General features: G+C 43.7%; 1 long non-coding RNA gene across 1 annotated transcript in view; it reads left to right on the forward strand.

Annotated features, from left to right (window-relative positions):
- Positions 1-17,168, forward strand: part of LOC126239963 (uncharacterized) — a 34,946-nt gene extending 17,778 nt beyond the window's left edge. Inside the window, exons 2-3 of the long non-coding RNA XR_007545360.1 lie at positions 2,951-2,987; positions 17,147-17,168. This is a non-coding gene — a long non-coding RNA (uncharacterized LOC126239963). The remainder of the gene's footprint in view (positions 1-2,950; positions 2,988-17,146) is intronic.
- Positions 17,169-19,296: the final 2,128 nt, after the last annotated feature.

A 19,296-nucleotide genomic window follows, 5' to 3' on the forward strand; every position in this document is an offset into this window, starting at 1 on the left:
CCTCTCTGCAGTATCAATATGAATACATGTTAAGCTGTCACAGTACTTTTGCATTGTGATGCCTGTATCATTGATCCCACTTTCACATAGTCCACTTCAAGACATGTGCACTATCTTCTTTGTAAATTAGACATACACTCCTGGAAATTGAAATAAGAACACCGTGAATTCATTGTCCCAGGAAGGGGAAACTTTATTGATACATTCCTGGGGTCAGATACATCACATGATCACACTGACAGAACCACAGGCACATAGACACAGGCAACAGAGCATGCACAATGTCGGCACTAGTACAGTGTATATCCACCTTTCGCAGCAATGCAGGCTGCTATTCTCCCATGGAGACGATCGTAGAGATGCTGGATGTAGTCCTGTGGAACGGCTTGCCATGCCATTTCCACCTGGCACCTCAGTTGGACCAGCGTTCGTGCTGGACGTGCAGACTGCGTGAGACGACGCTTCATCCAGTCCCAAACATGCTAAATGAGGGACAGATCCGGAGATCTTGCTGGCCAGGGTAGTTGACTTACACCTTCTAGAGCACGTTGGGTGGCACGGGATACATGCGGACGTGCATTGTCCTGTTGGAACAGCAAGTTCCCTTGCTGGTCTAGGAATGGTAGAACGATGGGTTTGATGACGGTTTGGATGTACCGTGCACTATTCAGTGTCCCCTCGACGATCACCAGTGGTGTACGGCCAGTGTAGGAGATCGCTCCCCACACCATGATGCCGGGTGTTGGCCCTGTGTGCCTCGGTCGTATGCAGTCCTGATTGTGGCGCTCACCTGCACGGCGCCAAACACGCATACAACCATCATTGGCACCAAGGCAGAAGCGACTCTCATCGCTGAAGACGACACGCCTCCATTCGTCCCTCCATTCACGCCTGTCGCGACACCACTGGAGGCGGGCTGCACGATGTTGGGGCGTGAGCGGAAGACGGCCTAACGGTGTGCGGGACCGTAGCCCAGCTTCATGGAGACGGTTGCGAATGGTCCTCGCCGATACCCCAGGAGCAACAGTGTCCCTAATTTGCTGGGAAATGGTGGTGCGGTCCCCTACGGCACTGCGTGGGATCCTACGGTCTTGGCGTGCATCCGTGCGTCGCTGCGGTCCGGTCCCAGGTCGACGGGCACGTGCACCTTCCGCCGACCACTGGTGACAACATCAATGTACTGTGGAGACCTCACGCCCCACGTGTTGAGCAATTCGGCAGTACGTCCACCCGGCCTCCCGCATGGCCACTATACGCCCTCACTCAAAGTCCGTCAACTGCACATACGGTTCACGTCCACGCTGTTGTGGCATGCTACCAGTGTTAAAGACTGCGATGGAGCTCCATATGCCAAGGCAAACTGGCTGACACTGACGGCGGCGGTGCACAAATGCTGCGCAGCTAGCGCCATTCGACGGCCAACACCGCGGTTCCTGGTGTGTCCGCTGTGCCGTGCGTGTCTCGCAGTGTCCAGAGCAAGTATGGTGGGTCTGACACACCGGTGTCAATGTGTTCTTTTTTCCATTTCCAGGAGTGTACATTTCTACATAGCACAGCGCTAGATTTGTCACATTTGCAGTCTGCTACAGCCACTTGGACTGCAGTAGTTCATGACTCTAGTATGGTGGCTAACAGACTGTGTGCTAACAGACACAAAATACATATTTTTACATAGAGGGAAGATAACTTTCTTGATTCGTACCAACACTGTACCTTGAACAGTCTACATGCATCAGTAAGAAGCAACCTAACAGGGTTGCATGGCCCCCTATCTTAAGTATCCGGGAGAACATCTTCAACATGCTCCAGGACAGGTAATAGCATGCTGGAATCAAACATATGGACTCTGATGATGAATTATTGTAAGATGCAATACTCTGGGACAGGTCAGTCCGGCCATAAATAGACAAATCTTACGAAATAATAATGTACTGTTGAGGCCAGTGTCCTCCAGTTGCATAGGTATGCAGTCATTACATTAGTTGCAAACAGTTAACAGTGCTTTCATCAGGATTCACAGTGGCCATGCGACCTTTAGTGCTTCCTCTCAGCATCACACTGCCAATACAAAAGAAAGTGATTCACATATGAATTCAACGTCCTAAGCTACCACAACTACGCTACACTGTGTGGCGTATGACTTGTGATCTCTGCTAATTGGGACTAGAACCACCTAGCCTCAAAAGTTAGGGATCTGCTGGTGATCAGTAACCGGAAATACAGTGGAGACACTGTCAGAATTATATGTGACATATCATCTCCTACCTCCTGACTGACAACCTATAATTTTATAACAGTCTATTACTCCTTTCCCCTTCCATGATCCCTTTGACTATTTCACCAGTTCATAGCTGAGGGGTGTTCATTTCTGCAAACTATACTGTATTTGTCACTGCCAGTATTCTTACACCGTCCGCAGCTCGTGGTCGTGTGGTAGCGTTCTCGCTTCCCACGCCCGGGTTCCCGGGTTCGATTCCCGGCGGGGTCAGGGATTTTCTCTGCCTCGTGATGACTGGGTGTTGTGTGATGTCCTTAGTTTAGTTAGGTTTAAGTAGTTCTAAGTTCTAGGGGACTGATGACCATAGATGTTAAGTCCCATAGTGCTCAGAGCCCGAGTATTCTTACACCAACCTTTAAACATCTGGCAGCTATGATCTGCATTCCCACCCTGCTGACTTGCATTTCCTGGGCACCTTTATCTGCTCTGTGACAATGGCTGTACGTGGCGGCTGGCAGCCCTAGTGAATTCATATTACTGAGCTAAATTAAAAGTCAAATATTTTGTGATTATTCACTTGAATCATTATGCAGTTTCCATAAATGTCACTTCAATAAACTTTCACATATATCGTGACTGGTAGCAGAAGATTTATTTATTTCTAAACAAACCTATTGATGTAAAGTTATCACACTGTTTAATTTTATTTATTTATTTATTTACTCTTTGCAGCTCCCACAAAAGTTGCGCCTTGAAGATCTATTGGCAGGTGAGATTTTCACTTTCTTCAGTAGCTTAATTATACAATTAAAATAGCATGTAAATGTTTTCTTATGTGGTACTTTCTTTTTAGTCTTCTTCTTTGACTTTAATTATTTCGGTGAATCAGTTGTTCAAAATTTTATACTTTAAGTTGACACTGGATGTTAATTGTGTATTGCATAATATTTAGTGTATAATTGGTAGTGTCATCATAACTGCAACAGATTGGTTACAGATGTTGCAGTTGTGTTAAAAATGTATATTGTGGTAGACTGTGAGGGAAATGTGATCAAAGATAAAAGAAGACAAATTTTTAACTACCAAACCGACATTTAAAAATAGCTCTCGATGAAAGTAAGCAATCATTGCCAATAAGCACACCACTATAAGCAGCAATGTTTAGACCCCACACACTTTATTCTGTAGTCATAGCACATATTTAGCTCATCATCTTGAGATAAATATATTTAAGTGTACAACTGTCACTCAACATAGCTGAGATTCTTGAAGACGAAATATCCAATATGATCGGGAACTATAACAAGTCAACCACATTCACAGCCAGTGATTTGAAACCTCATTGTTGTCTTGAAATGAAGAATAGTGTCCCTGTAATCCTTCCCCTCTCCCTCAAACCAGTATTTTTTCCACCTGGCTGACGTATGAAATAGCCTGGTCTATTTGGGTGCCACAATTTTTGGTGGGTGTTATTGTGGACTAGCACATAGTCATCCTGGTTGTTGTTCTTCATTGCATCTGCAGGAGGTCTATTGTTGACAATAAATGTCAGCAGAGCAGATTACACCCCAGCAAAGCAATTTGTAGAGCACCACACGATCTTTGTTCCACCAGATGCATAAGATTATCTTTTGCGGATGCACACACATCTTTGTATGGGGAGTTTCTCCTTTATTCAGACTCTTCTGTAGCATTTGAACTGTGATTTAGTTATTCATTACTTCCTAATATATATACCTCTATATTTCTTAGCACAGTGACTGCTTCAAATGATTCTTCTTTCTAGGACTTAAAATTTGTTTAATTTGTAATTCAACACTAAACATTCACATGGCTTTGCTACTGGGTTGTAGTGCTATATTTTCTCTAGGATGAAGTTCGAGGAGTGTAGAGAGGCTGTCACCTTGCATTACACCTGTTTTTATTTTGAGTGCCTTCAATACTGCACACCAAAACTGTACCCCCCCAGGGGGTCCACAACTCTTTTGTGGACACATGCGTAGCAAGTACAGGACCCCGAGCTGATGTGGCCCTCCTTCCTTTCCGGGCTACATACCTTCCCTTTCTGCATCCTACCCCGTCCCCCATCTTCGCCCCCCCCCCCTCACCTATGTCTCTTTCCTTCCCTTTCTCCCCCTCTGGGAGTATGGTTTGTGCCTACGTCTGGAGACGGACGCTCGAAACTGTTACAAATTCCTTGCTTTCTACACTTGCAAGTCTTCGTCCTTCCTCTGTCCTTCTCTTTTCCTTCCCTCTTCTCTTTGCCCTTTTCTCCGCTGCGGCGTTTGAGACCCCTCTTCTTTCCTTTCCCTTTCTCTTTTTTCCTCCCTGTGCGTGTCTGAAGGCCGACCCACGCACTTCCATGCGTAGCCGGTGACGGGGTAACGCGTAATTCCCCGCCCCGGGTAGACGGGTAGGACACGTACGTACCCCCTGGTAACGGCCAGGCCCAGGGTGGGGTGATTACCCGAGCTGATACTTTCCGAAAGTGCCGATTGGTCCCTCCGTCCGTTTGTCGGGATGTGTGACCTGAGGTGTGAACAATCACCTAAGGCGGGAGTGCCCTCAGTGAGGGCCCCCACAAGGGAGGAGCGCGCCATCGGAGACGCCGGTAATCACGGGGGATTCTTCCGCAATGGTTTCCTCACCTTCCACTATGTCTGCTCACAAACGTAAGTTCACTGAGTCTCAGCCACAGACAGTTCTTCTATCGTTGCCACAGTTCGTTGTTGTTTCTCGGTCTGACGAAGGTTACGACTTCTCCACTGTCAACCCTTTCATTATTCAGAAAGGTGTCGACGCAATTGCAGGTCCTGTAAAGTCTTTTTCCAGATTATGGAATGGCACCCTGTTGTTAGAAACAATCAGTGCCGTCCAGGCACAAAAATCGCTGCGTAATTCTCTGCTCCACACCTTCCCTGTCTGGGTGGAACCGCACTGTACCGTAAATTCCTTGCGTGGAGTCGTTTATACACGCTCCCTCGATGGATTGTCTGACGAAGAAATTCAGCACTACCTGTATGACCAGGGCGTAACGGCTGTTCATAGGGTTCTGAAAAGGGTTGACACGAACATCATTCCAACCCGCACTGTCTTCTTGGCATTTGACAAAGTTCAACTCCCATCGAAAATCAAAGCAGACTATGAGATAATTTCCGTTCGCCCTTACGTCCCAAAACCTACGCATTGCTATCGATGTCAGCGGATCAATCACACCAGCCAGTCGTGTTCCAATCCGGCCAAATGTGATACGTGGGGCAAGGATGCCCATGACGGTGCTTGTCCACCTCCATCCCCTCGCTGCATCAACTGTATGGGTGACCACGCTGCTTCCTCTTGGGATTGCCCCGTTTTTAAGGACAAAAAGCTCATCCAGGAAATTAGAGTGAAGGAAAAGGTGTCGACTTTTGCTGCTCGAAAATTATTCGCGAGTCGACAGTCCACCGTGCCTCAGACAGGAAAATACAGCACTGTCCTTCCTTCTCCTCGGCCAATAAAGGAGGCGGCGACACAGACTTGCGACCTCAACTTTAGTGCCACGGTCGTCAGATCGGCCAGCGCAAAGATCGCCCGTTCAACCTCACCACTTTCGCCTGCCCACTCTATGGCTCACCCTTCGTCGGGTTCTGCTAAATCTCGAGCCCAAAAGTCAGACACCAAGACTTCGAAAAAAGAGCATACTCGTGAAGAGTTTTTACGTACCGCAACTTCCCAACCATCGGTTCCTCCTTCATCTAAACATCATACTTCCAAGAAGGCTACAAAGAAACCCAGTTCCTCTCCTTCTCCGCCAAGGCGTGTCCCATCTACAGCACCACCTGGCGGAAATCACCCTCGGCCGTCTTCTGTGTCGCCGAGGCGCACTGCTGGTGGCCGGTCAACCGGCCGATCGCTGGTGGCAGGAGCTGCTCCTGACCAACCTATGGATCAGGATCTTCTGCCTTCGGCTGAATGCCATTCCATGCTGTCGGTCGCAAGCTCTGAGCAGTCATTGAGTTGACAGCGACCTTGGTCACATTCTTCCATTTTCTGTTCACCATATGTCCATTATCCACTGGAATATCCACGGCATTCGAGCCAATCGGGATGAATTGTCGATCCTCTTGCGATCCTACTCGCCGGTCATCTTCTGTCTTCAGGAAACAAAGCTGCGTCCCCATGACCGCTTTGTTCTCCCTCATTTTCAGTCCGTCCGATATGATCTCCCCTCTGTTGGAGGCACTCCAGCACATTGAGGACTCATGATTCTTCTCCATGAAACTCTCCATTATCTCCCAATCCATTTAAACACTTCCTTCCAAGCTGTCGCCGTCCGTCTTTCCCTTTCTGGATACACGTTCTCTCTTTGTACGGTATACATTCCATCGTCCACACCAATGGCACGAGCTGATCTCCTTCATCTTCTTGGTCAGCTTCCACCCCCCTATTTGCTGGTTGGGGACTTCAATGCCCACCACCCGCTTTGGGGATCTCCACATCCTTGTCCACGTGGCTCACTATTGCTAGACGTCTTCCACCAAGCGGATCTTGTTTGCCTCAACATTGGGGTCCCCACATTTTTGTCTGCCTCCACGACCACTTTATCTCATTTGGACCTTGCGGTCGGTACTGTTCCGCTAGCTCGGCGCTTCGAATGGTTCGCCCTTGACGATACACACTCGAGTGACCACTTTCCATGTGTCCTTAGACTGCAGCCTCAACTGCCATATATGCGTTTGCGACGATGGAAGTTTGCCCAAGCCGATTGGACGCTTTTTTTGTCTCTCGCGACATTTGATGACTGTCGCTTTCCTAGCGTCAACGATGAAGTCACACATATTACCGACGTTATTCTTACGGCTGCGGAACGTTCAATACCACGCACCTCCGAATTGCCCCGGCGCCCCCCAGTTCCTTGGTGGAACGAGGCATACCGTGATGCAATACGTGAGCGGCGACGTGCTCTCCGCATTTTCCGCCACCATCCTACTTTGGCCAACTGTATCCGCTATAAGCAGTTCCATGCGCGATGCCGTCGTGTCATCCACGATAGCAAGAAGGCAAGCTGGAAATTCTTTATTAGCTCGTTTAACACCTTCACTCCCTCCTTGGAAGTTAGGAGTCGGCTTCGACGGTTCTAAGGCGCGCCTAGTTTCTCCCCGGTATCTGGGCTCACTGTCGCGCATGATACATTCGTGGACCCCTTCGCAATTTCTAACTCATTGGGTCAGCACTTTGCTGAGATTTCGAGCTCTTCCAATTACCCGCCAGCGTTTCTCCTGAAGAAACGTGCAGCGGAAGTGCAACCTCTTGCTTTCTCCTCTCAAATTCGCGAAAGCTATAATACTGTTTTCTCCATGCGGGAACTCCAACATGCACTCTCTTCTTCTCGCTCCTCCGCCCCCGGACCGGATGGTATCCACGTCCAAATGTTGCGGCATTTATCAAACCATAGTCTGCGTTACCTCCTTCGCCTTTATAATCGAATTTGGACCGACAGTACTTTTCCCAGACGATGGTGGGAAGCTATCATCGTTCCTGTTCCGAAACCTGGAAAGGACAAACATCTCCTCTCTAGCTATCGCCCCATTTTTCTCACGAGTAGTGTCCGTAAGGTTTTGGAGCATATGGTGAATTACCGTTTAGCGTGGTGGCTGGAATCCCGCAGTCTTTTAACACCTGCCGAATGCGGATTCCGAAAGTATCGTTCTGCAGTTGACCATCTTGTTGCTCTCTCCACTTATATCATGAACAATTTTCTCCGGAAACGCCAAACAGTAACAATATTTTTTGATCTGGAGAGAGCATACGATACCTGTTGGAGGACAGGCATCCTCCGCACACTGTTCTCTTGGGGCTTTCGAGGTCGGCTGCCCCTTTTCCTTCACGAATTTATGGCAGAGCGCACATTTACGGTGCGGGTGAACACTACTCTCTCCCGTACTTTCTCCCAAGAAAACGGGGTACCCCAGGGCTCTGTGCTGAGTGTTGTATATGTTAGCCATTGCCATCAATCCAATTATGGATTGACTCCTTCCTGATGTCTCGATTTTGGACGATTTTGTGATCTTCTACAGCTCTCAACGGACCAGCCTTCTTGAACGACGTCTTCAAGGATGTCTCGATCGCCTCCACTCTTGGAGCATCGAAACCAGCTTCCGTTTTTCTCCCAGTAAGAGCGTTTGTGTTAATTTTGGGCGACGTAAGGAGTTTCTTCCGCCCTCCTTACATCTAGGTCCTGTCAACCTTCCATTTTCGGACGTTGCTAAATTCTTGGGCGTTATGTTAGACAGAAAACTGTGCTGGTCCTCCAACATTTCCTATCTTTCGGCACGCTGTCTGCGATCCCTTAACACCCTCCGGGTCCTGAATGGTACCTCCTGGGGAGCGGACTGAGTGGTCCTTCTCCGCCTCTATCGCACCTTAGTGCGCTCGAAATTGGACTATGGAAGCATAGTCTACTCCTCTGCTCGGCCGTCTATTCTTCGGTGTCTCGACTCTATCCACCACCGTGGATTACGTTCAGTGTCTGGAGCTTTTTACACCAGCCCTGTGGAAAGCCTTTATGCTGAGACTGCTGAACCTCCGCTGTCCGATCGGCGAGCAGTCCTTCTGAGTTGTTATGCTAGCCATCTGCCTTCGATGCCTGCTAATCCAGCCTGTGACCTTTTTTTCGACGTCTCATTTGATGTAGGGTATGCAGGCCGCTCCTCCTTCCTACTACCCCTGGGAGTCCGCTTCCGTCAACTGCTCCATTCTCTTTCCTTCCGCTTTCCTAAGACCTTCTTGACAACTTGGTGTACAGCACTGCCTTGGCTCCATCCCCGGTTCTGCCTGCTCCGTGACCTTTGTCAATTTCCCAAGGATGGTACCCCTACACTTGTTTATCGTCGGACATTTGCTGCTCTATGTGCACAAATGACGGACGCCACATTTATTTACACCGACGGCTCGAAAACATCGTTAGGTGTAGGGAGTGCCTATATTGTTGGCGACACCCCAAATCAATTTTGGCTTCTCGACCAGTGTTCTGTTTATACTGCAGAGATTTACGCTGTTCTCCAGGCTGTCCACTACATCCGTCGCCATCAGCGGATACAGTACGTAATTTGCTCAGATTCTCTCAGCTCTCTCCTCAGTCTCGAAGCTCTTTATCCTGTGCACCGTCTGGTCCACCGGATTCAGGACTGTCTGCGCTTGCTCCACCTGGGGGGCGTCTCGGTGGCGTTCCTCTGGCTCCCGGGACACGTTGGTATCTGTGGAAATGAGGCGGCCGATATTGCAGCCAAAGCTGCAGTCTCTCTTCTTCGGCCAGCTATTCAATCGATTCCTTTCGCCGATCTACAGAGTGTTTTATGTCGTCCTGTTGTTCATTTATGGCACGCGCATTGGTCAACACTTCCCCATAATAAATTGCGGGACGTGAAAGCTCTTCCTTGTGCTTGGACCTCTTCCTCCCGAACGCTTCGTTGGGAGGAGGTAATTTTAACTAGACTCCGGATAGGGCACTGTCTTTTCAGCCATCGACATCTTTTAAGCTGCGATCCTCCCCCACTCTGTCCCCACTGCTCTCAGCTGTGGACGGTAAGACACCTTTTAATTGAGTGCCCCTATTTTAATCCGTTACGCTCCCGTCTACAGCTATCGCCTGATCTATCATCGATTTTAGCAGATGACACGCGCTCAGCCGACTGCGTTCTCCAGTTTATTAGTGCCAGTGTAATGACGTCAGTCATTTGAAGCTTTTTTTGGGGACAACCAACCCCTTTCTGTAGTGGATTTTTAAGCTTTCCTTCTGCTTTTAGTTTCTCCAATTTTATGACTGTTCCCATTGCTGCTGGTTTTCAATTTCAGTTTTTTACTGTTTCGTAAGTCACGGGCTGGGCGCTAATGACCATAGCAGTTTTGCGCCCTAAAACCAAAACAAACAAACAAACCAAAACTGTACTTTTGCTTCATTGTCTGTGAGTGTTGCATGAATAAGGTAGTTTAGCTTTGATGCCAAATTCTTGAGTCACTTTGTCTAGTGTTTCCCTGTCAATCAAATCAATTGCCTTTTTAAAATCTGTAAATGTTAAAACCATGTTTTCAGAGTTTGTAAGGGTGTGGCAGATTATGGACTTGATGTTGAAATTCTGTTCTGAGCAAGATCTGCCCTTCCTAAATCCAATCTGATATTCTCACAAGTAGCTATTAAGTGTTACTGCTACCTGCTCGCTGACAGTAGAGATATATCTCTGCAACTATTGACATCATGCTCATCACAATTTTTGTGCACAGGATGGGTAAGAGTCACTTTCCAGTCTTTTGGCATTTTTCCAGTTTCCCCATATTTATTAATATATGGTCTGAAGTTGTTTGTCATGTTTAGTTGAGACCATTTTTGGTTGGGACATTTTATAAGTTTCTCCACTGGCTTTTTTGTTTGTCACGGTATTTACTAATTTTTCTTTTTTTATTTCCTTAGCTGTGGGTGGTGGATTTGATTCTGTGTTTCCACAAAGATCGGGAAATTCTAGGTAATAGTTCATTTGTCCACAGTTCAAGAGTTGTTGAAAGTACCATACTTTCTTATTAATTTACAGGTCTGGTTATTTGCTTATTTTACCATTTTCATATCTGAAGTACACTACAGGCCATTGAAAATGCTTCATCAAAAATAAATTCAGATGATGAATGGGTATTCATTGAACGAATATATTATATTTAGAACTGACATGTGATAACATTTTCATTCAATTTGGGTGCATAGATCCTTACAAGCAGTACCCAGAACAACCACCACGGGCTGTAAAAATGACCTCAATACGCTTGGGCATTGAGTCAAACAGAGCTTGGATGGCATGTACAGGTACAGCTGCCCATGCAGCTTCAACACGATGCCACAGTTCATCAAGAGTAGTGACTGGTGTATTGTGACGAGCCAGTTGCTCGGCCACTATTGACCAGACATTTACAATTGGTGAGAGATCTGGAGAATGTGCTGGCAAAGGCAGCAGTTGAACATTTCCTGTATCTGGAAAGGTCCATAAAAGACCAGAAACATGTGGTCGTGTATTATCCTGCTGAAATGTAGGGTTTTGCAGGGATCGAATGAAGGGTAGAGCCACGGGTCGTAACACATCTGAAGTGTAACGTCCACTGGTCAAAATGCTGTCAATGCGAATAAGAGGTGATCGACATGTGTAACCAATGGCACCCCATACCATCACGCCAGGTGATAAGCCAGTATGGCGATGACGAATACACGCTTCCAATTTCCACTCACAGTGATGTCACCAAACATGGATGTGACACTCATGATGCTGTAAACAGAACCTGCATTCATCTGAAGAAATGCTGTTTTACCATTCATGCACCCAGGTTCATCATTGAGTACACCATCGCTGGTGCTCTTGTCTGTGATGCAGCGTCAAGGGTAAGTGCAGTCATGGTCTCCAAGCAGTTAGTACATGCTGCTGCAAACATCGTTGAATTGTTCATGCAGATCGTTGTTGTCTTGTGACTCAGGGATTGAGACGTGGCTGCACCATCTGTTACATCCTTGCGGATAAGAAGTCTGTCATCTCGACAGCTAGTGATTCGAGGCGGTTTGGATCCAGCACGGCATTCCGTACTACCCTCCTGAACAAACCGATTCCATATTCTGCTAACAGTCATTGGATCTCGACCAACACAAGCAGCAATGTTGCGATATGGTAAACTGCAATCGTGATAGGCTACAAACCAAACTTTATCAAAGTCAGAAATGTGATGGTATGCATTTCTCCTCCTTACACGAAGCATCGGAACAGCGTTTCACCAGGCAACGCCGGTTGACTGCTGTTTGTGTATGAGAAATCGGTTGTAAACTTTCCTCATGTCAGCATGTTGTAGGTATCACCACTGGTGCCAACCTTGTGTGAATGCTCTGAAAAGCTAATCATTTGCATATCACAGCATCTCCTTCCTGCCAGTTAAATTTCAAGTCCGTAGCATGTCATCTTTGTGGTGTAGCAATTTTAATGGCCAGTAGTGTAAATACTTGAAGCTTGGTAGCCCTTTAGGTGATTGTCAAAAATCCTATGGAAATTCTGCTTGTTTTCTTTAACAAAGCTGTTTCATATGTCAAGAAGTTTACACTTCCCAAAAGACCATTTAGCACCCTTTATTATTCTTTCAGTTTCTTTCCTTCACAGTTCAACTTCATCAAAGTGCTTAGTCTTCCAAGAACATTTCCGTTTTTCCTTTCTACTGTTCTTTCTGCAACAGCTTTTTCACCGGTTTCATTCCACAAGGCTATCTTCATTTTTGAAGTTCTAATACATTCTTCACTGCCCTATTGATTGCTTTGGATAATTCTTCCCATTCTCTTGATTTTTCTATTTAATTTCTTCTTGAAATTGTTGTATTTTCTCTCTTGTGATGTTGAGCCTCTCCCTGTTATATTTTATCAATTTTTGCTGTCTCTTGTGGTTTTTAATAGGGAGAAATTACAGTTTAATTTGTCATGTAATGATCAGAGACAAATTCTCTGTTTCTTGTTACTTTCACATGCGTAATATATTTAGTATTGTTTTGAGAAATAGCCACTTGATCTCATTGCAGTGCCTCTAGTATTATATTTGGAGATATCCACGTTTTTACTTTTCTTAGCAATTTTATGAAAGAAGTTGACATAAACATGAACTGAAATGTTATATGAAGATTAGTAAGTCCTGATCCATTTTTGTTCCATCTTTTATGGGATGGATATTCTCTTAAAATACCCTAGTAGCATCACAAAAGTTGCTTCTGTGGCTTTTGACATTTTGTCTTCCAAATGTTATCAAATGCTGCTACTTCACTTGTATTTTTCTTATCGTCATCATTAATTGGAATGTGGCAATTAAAAGGTATACTGTTTATTTTTGCATTTCACTGTGAGATGTGTGTCTTTCTAAATGACATTGTCACATTATATTCAAACTTTTTATGAATATAGAGGCCAGTATCAAGTATTGGCATACCTTTTATAATTTTTATTGCTGGTTTCTCCTCAAAAAAGTTTGTGGTTTTTTAGATTCTGTATCATTTTTGTTGGAAATTGTTTCTAGTTCTGCTAAAAATTGTATGTCATGCTTGTCTAAGAAAATTTAAAGTTCTTCCTGTATACCAAATTTTAGTAATGAGTTCACATTCAAGGTGCCTGTGACAAATTTCCTTTTGAGCTTGAGTTTGGAAGACTACGATGGATGCTCTGGCTCGTCCTTCCTGCTGTCTTTGTTATTGATGTTGATAATGTTGTTGATGATGATATTGATGATTATAAAGATAAACAGATGAGTTTTATTACTAACTCTTTCATGTACCAAGTGATTGTATCTTTGATTTACACCACAAGGTGCCTCTTTGTAGATATTCAACAAAATATCCCAGATTTCCAACAGTCGCTGTTTTCAAGTAACTAAAAAATTTTAATTTTTAATAGTTCCTTTGGGCTAAATTATTTTGGGAACTTAAGAAAGCCACCACATACAGAAAATTTCAGACTACCAGTTATCAGAATTTTAGAAGGGAGTGTCAGTGTACAGTAATAAGTGGTGTCATGAAACAGTATCTTAGGTAATTAATGGCTTTTGAACTATGTAAATAATGTATAAATAATTACTTATTCAGTGTCAGGAACAACTGGTCTACAAAGCTGACTAGGTTGTTGTTCCTTACAGTTAAATCGTGACACATGTATTTATGCTTATTACTGAATGTACAGTATACTGAAATTGTAACTTACATGAACAAACTAACAAAACTGGGAAACAATGTCACAAAATATTCAGGGTTGAAGAAAGTATAAATAGTGAACCAGAACTCAAAATACACATGACTAGATGTTGTTTAGCATTGCCTAAATATTTTGGTATAAGGGACACACAGTCTACAGCAGCTTGTCACACAGTAACAATGTAATTATAATTGATTTAGTTTGTTACCCATATCACAATTGTTTCCATGAAAAACTTTTAAAAACTGGAAGAGTTTAAATATGCAAACATCAAAAAACAAAATGCAGGTTAATGCCACTGCACATAGCTGAAATTGTGATGTGGTGGCCTTTGCATTGGGAATAGGTCAGCACAGTGTAATCATTCCACTGCATTCAGTGAACCCGTACGAAAGTTGCATATCGGTCAACTCTAAGTGAGCTACATTATCCATGGTTCTGTGGGTCACTGTTCATGTAGAACTAATAGGGGTGGAAGAACAATCCTGAGACAGAACTGGGCAGTACTGAATACAAACTCAAAGATGATGAGTAAGATAGGCATTATGTTGCTATCAGTAACTACTGTAATGGATGGAACAGATTTGTGTCCAAACACAAGACATGGCAGACAACATTGATATTTGTGGTGCTGTACTGATGTATTCAGTACATATGAAGTGCTGAATCTGCACCTAGATCCATTAATCATTGGCCTAGTTCATTGAAACCTTCACCAGAAACCGCATTAGAAGAACTTGTACCTTCAGCGCACATGGCTACACACGTTGTTGTTATACTGTTGTTTAATATGTTCAGTATCAGTGAAATAGCTGTGTCAATGTGGGTTTTCTTACAAATGCATAGCTTTAAATGAGAAGTTCCTACTGGAAACACAATGATGCAAAGCAGTATATGTACATAGTTGACTTGCTGTTTTCATCCACAACCAATCAAAATGTATTCCAAACTTCACTGTTCAGCTCCTCACAATTTAATTCATCAGTGTGTTTGTATTGTACCAGTTTTTTCACAGCATTTTTTTCCCTCATGCTGCAGGATTATTGCGCACAAATGAGAAGATGTGGATGACTGTAGTTAAGCACTGTAGATACATCCAACATGTTTGGAATGAACCTTTATCCATGGCTAATGAAAGAAATTTGACTTTTACTTAAATATGGCATTGCAACAACAGAATAGTGGCAGATGATAATTTCTTCTGTACTGGGATTTGGACATAGATTTTTCACTTTACATTAGTGGTCACCTTAATCACTCTTGCTGTCAGAGTATGTTTCCTGTCTAACCCAAATATCCACATGATGGACACTACAGCATGTTGTACCCCCCTATGTTATTCTTCTTTGCTTGCAGGTGTACTGTATTTCTGTAGAATAGCAGAGAACATAGTGCATCTGGACTGAAAGGCAAATATGCCGTTAGGCACCTGTGTTTATAAAGGTATGGTGTCTGTTGTTATGGAAGTGTGACCAAAAGAACAGGCACTATATCTATAAATTACGTAGGTTTGATACATTTTTGGTGCTTGGCTATGACAAGTGGTGTGGGCAGACTATAAATTTAGCCTGTGGTCACTTAATCTCACATTTTGTGCTTCATTGTTTAGTTGTGCAAGACGTCAACACCTGTCTTACTCCTCTGTCAACCACAGCTTCTGTTTCATGTCTTTTTTCTCCTACCACTACAGCCAGATGTGTTGCAGTGTAGCGATTTAGTCAAATGACAAATTATCTTCTATACCTTACCTTCTATACTTTCCTGAAACTCTTTTATAATTACTTTAAAATTCATAATTAATGTCTTTGCTACATCACATTTTTATAAAAAGACATCCGTCACCACTTACAAAATAGAAATAAATCTAATGACCAATATCTGTACATTTTTGTATGACAAATTGTTTAATATCACTATTTTCATACTGTAATCATAATATTAAAAGTACGGAATGCCGCGCTGGATCCAAACAGCCTCGAATCACTAGCTGTCGAGATGACAGACTTCTTATCCGCAAGGATGTAACAGATGGTGCAGCCACGTCTCAATCCCTGAGTCACAAGACAACAACGATCTGCATGAACAATTCAACGATGTTTGCAGCAGCATGTACTAACTGCTTGGAGACCATGACTGCAGTTACCCTTGACGCTGCATCACAGATAAGAGCACCAGCGATGGTGTACTCAATGATGAACCTGGGTGCACGAATGGTAAAACAGCATTTCTTCAGATGAATGCAGGTTCTGTTTACAGCATCATGAGTGTCACATCCATGTTTGGTGACATCACTGTGAGTGGAAATTGGAAGTGTGTACTCATCATCGCCATACTGGCTTATCACCTAGCGTGATGGTATGGGGTGCCATTGGTTACACATGTCGATCACCTCTTATTCGCATTGACAGCATTTTGACCAGTGGACGTTACACTTCAGATGTGTTACGACCCGTGGCTCTACCCTTCATTCGATCCCTGCAAAACCCTACATTTCAGCAGGATAATACACGACCACATGTTTCTGGTCTTTTATGGACCTTTCCAGATACAGGAAATGTTCAACTGCTGCCTTTGCCAGCACATTCTCCAGATCTCTCACCAATTGTAAATGTCTGGTCAATAGTGGCCGAGCAACTGGCTCGTCACAATACACCAGTCACTACTCTTGATGAACTGTGGCATCGTGTTGAAGCTGCATGGGCAGCTGTACCTGTACATGCCATCCAAGCTCTGTTTGACTCAATGCCCAAGCGTATTGAGGTCATTTTTACAGCCCGAGGTGGTTGTTCTGGGTACTGCTTGTAAGGATCTATGCACCCAAATTGAATGAAAATGTTATCACATGTCAGTTCTAGTATAATATATTAAAAGAAGGTAATTTATTGTTAATAGGGCATAGGTCTGTGCATCACTCTTCTGGAGTGTCATGTATAAGCACAGTTCATAAAATTTCTATCCCTGAGGACAATGCTGATAGCTTTCTTTCCTTCTTTCTTTCATTCTTTCGTGCTTTCTGTTCTACAGACATGCAATGAACATGGGTTTCTGTTTCTTAATAATGGCTGCTGAAATCAGTTGTAGGCTCAGTACAGCTCTGTAAGTTAAAATACCCTTATATGCCAGTCATTGCAGGTATAATAGGAACACATCATTAAAACAGTAGATAAAGATTTTTAAAAGAACTTTTCCTCTCTGTGTATTTACAGCTGGAAGTACTAAGCGCAAGGCCAGTCAGCATGACTGGGAACCAGAGGCCGGCCCCAGTACTAGGTCTCCAAATGCAGCCTCACTAGGTGAGTAACAGTAAGTGCCCACCGTCAGAGGTTGGTGTTCCTACTCTACACACTACGGACTCCAATGCATATTAGTGGACTTTAAGATGGGGTGTGCCCACCCTTCTCATTTTTGATGGCTTGAACTCCTCTGGGGACACTTTCGTCCATCCTTCCTTGATAGTCGATACTGGAGAAGATGGAGATAGTGGACATCGGGTTTGGAGTAAAGCCACCTTTATATCTAATCCTTAAGATAAACCATTGGCTTCAGGCTGGAACATGGGCATACAGGCACACTTCAGGAATGTCACTGTCCATATGTCATTTCCTCACAATTCCACTTCATGACAGCTGGCATTGTTGAACTGATTCAAGCAGTCATTGTCTCTGCAATCATCCTCTGCTGTAGACAGTACAGAGTATTGTCAAATATACGCTTATGCTTCTGCATTTATCATTTTCTAAAGTGCAATATGGAGAGAACTAGCATATTGTATGACATGCCTCCAGTGCATGTCATTGTTGGCACGAAGATAATGGAGGTAAAGCAAACATAGGGTTTTGCAATCTGAATCCAACCATCAGATTGCCATGGAGGAGAGAATAATTTGTCACTTCTCTCCAAAACCCTAGCTTCTAGTTGTCCTCTGTCCAGCAGATATTGTTCATTAAATGAACTTCAGCATTGCTTAATATCAAGAACAGGAATGTGCAGTATTCAGAAGCTGCTCAGCCATTGTAATCAGGGCTGCTGAGAGTGAGGACCGGTCATGGAGTGTGATACTTCGTTGGATTCTAACTAGAAATATAGCAACCCAATTTTATTGAAAATATAACGTACTTGGTCTGGCTCTGGAAGCTTTCATAAAGTAAAAATTGATTTTCATTGTATTGTTATACTAACCCAATTTTATTGTTATTTTAAAGAATGTTTGACATGAAACATGTCAGTCTGAGGAATATTGGAGATAAACAAAATGTGCTCATTGGGATTAAATACAGTGTAAATATAATTTCTTACTGAACACTAACCACATCTCTACAATTGCAATTGGTTTATGCATGACGGTGTGAAGCACCCCTATGTTCGAAAAAGCTGTGTGTAAAAATTCAATTTTTGGGGGTCATGTCTCAGGTTATGTAGATCAATGAACTAATGGTCCTGTGTTTGGATAGACATCACTCTAGTGACATTTTGTATACCTGTAGGAAGAATTGTGGTACTGCAACTATCCTACAGTCCTGGGTAAAATGTAAAAGTTTGCCGGCCGGGTAGGCCGAGCAGTTCTATGCGCTTCAGTCTCAAACCGCGTGACCGCTACGGTCACAGGTTCAAATCCTGCCTCGGGCATGTATGTGTGTGATGTCCTTAGGTTCATTAGGTTTAAGTAGTTTTAAGTTCTAGTGGACTGAAGACCTCAGAAGTTAAGTCCCCTAGTGCCCAGAGCCATTTTTTTTCACTTTCAGTTCGTTTTGATGGAAAATAATGGAAAACTTCACTGTATGTTCTAAAGATGACATTCTCAGGGAACATCAAATCATTTATTTATAACATTACATGTTACTAAAAACCAGAGGTTCCAAGTTGTCATACTTTTGCTGCAAAATATGCATGTAATTACTGGTCTGATGCACACATGTAGTTTTGTCTGATGCCATGGACATGTGGCAAGGGTTCTAGGGCCAATTATAGATTTCTCATGTCACAAAATTATGTTTGTAGTCAGACTTCCTTCACCATGAAGCTTTACGATCACTTGCTCTAAACTATGGACACTTGATACCTATACAGGTATGGCCAAAGTGGTATTGCAGTAACAAAAATTGGGTAACAAGGATCTTAATATATCTGGAAAGAAAATGATAGCAAAAATCTGGTAATACTGGAAAGACTGGAAATTCCGTAAAATATTTCTAGCAGTTTTACTCTTTTATGGTACAAATCACAAGCCAGATATTTTCAGTGAATGGCAATTGATGAGCAAAATATCAGAAAAAGTAAAACAAATGATAAAATGTTTTGTAACAAATGTCCTTCATTTGACTTCTTAGTGTGCTTTCATTTAGCACAATAATGACAT

The sequence above is a fragment of the Schistocerca nitens genome, chromosome 1, assembly GCF_023898315.1.
Source record: "Schistocerca nitens isolate TAMUIC-IGC-003100 chromosome 1, iqSchNite1.1, whole genome shotgun sequence".
NCBI classification, from domain to species: Eukaryota; Metazoa; Arthropoda; class Insecta; order Orthoptera; family Acrididae; genus Schistocerca; species Schistocerca nitens.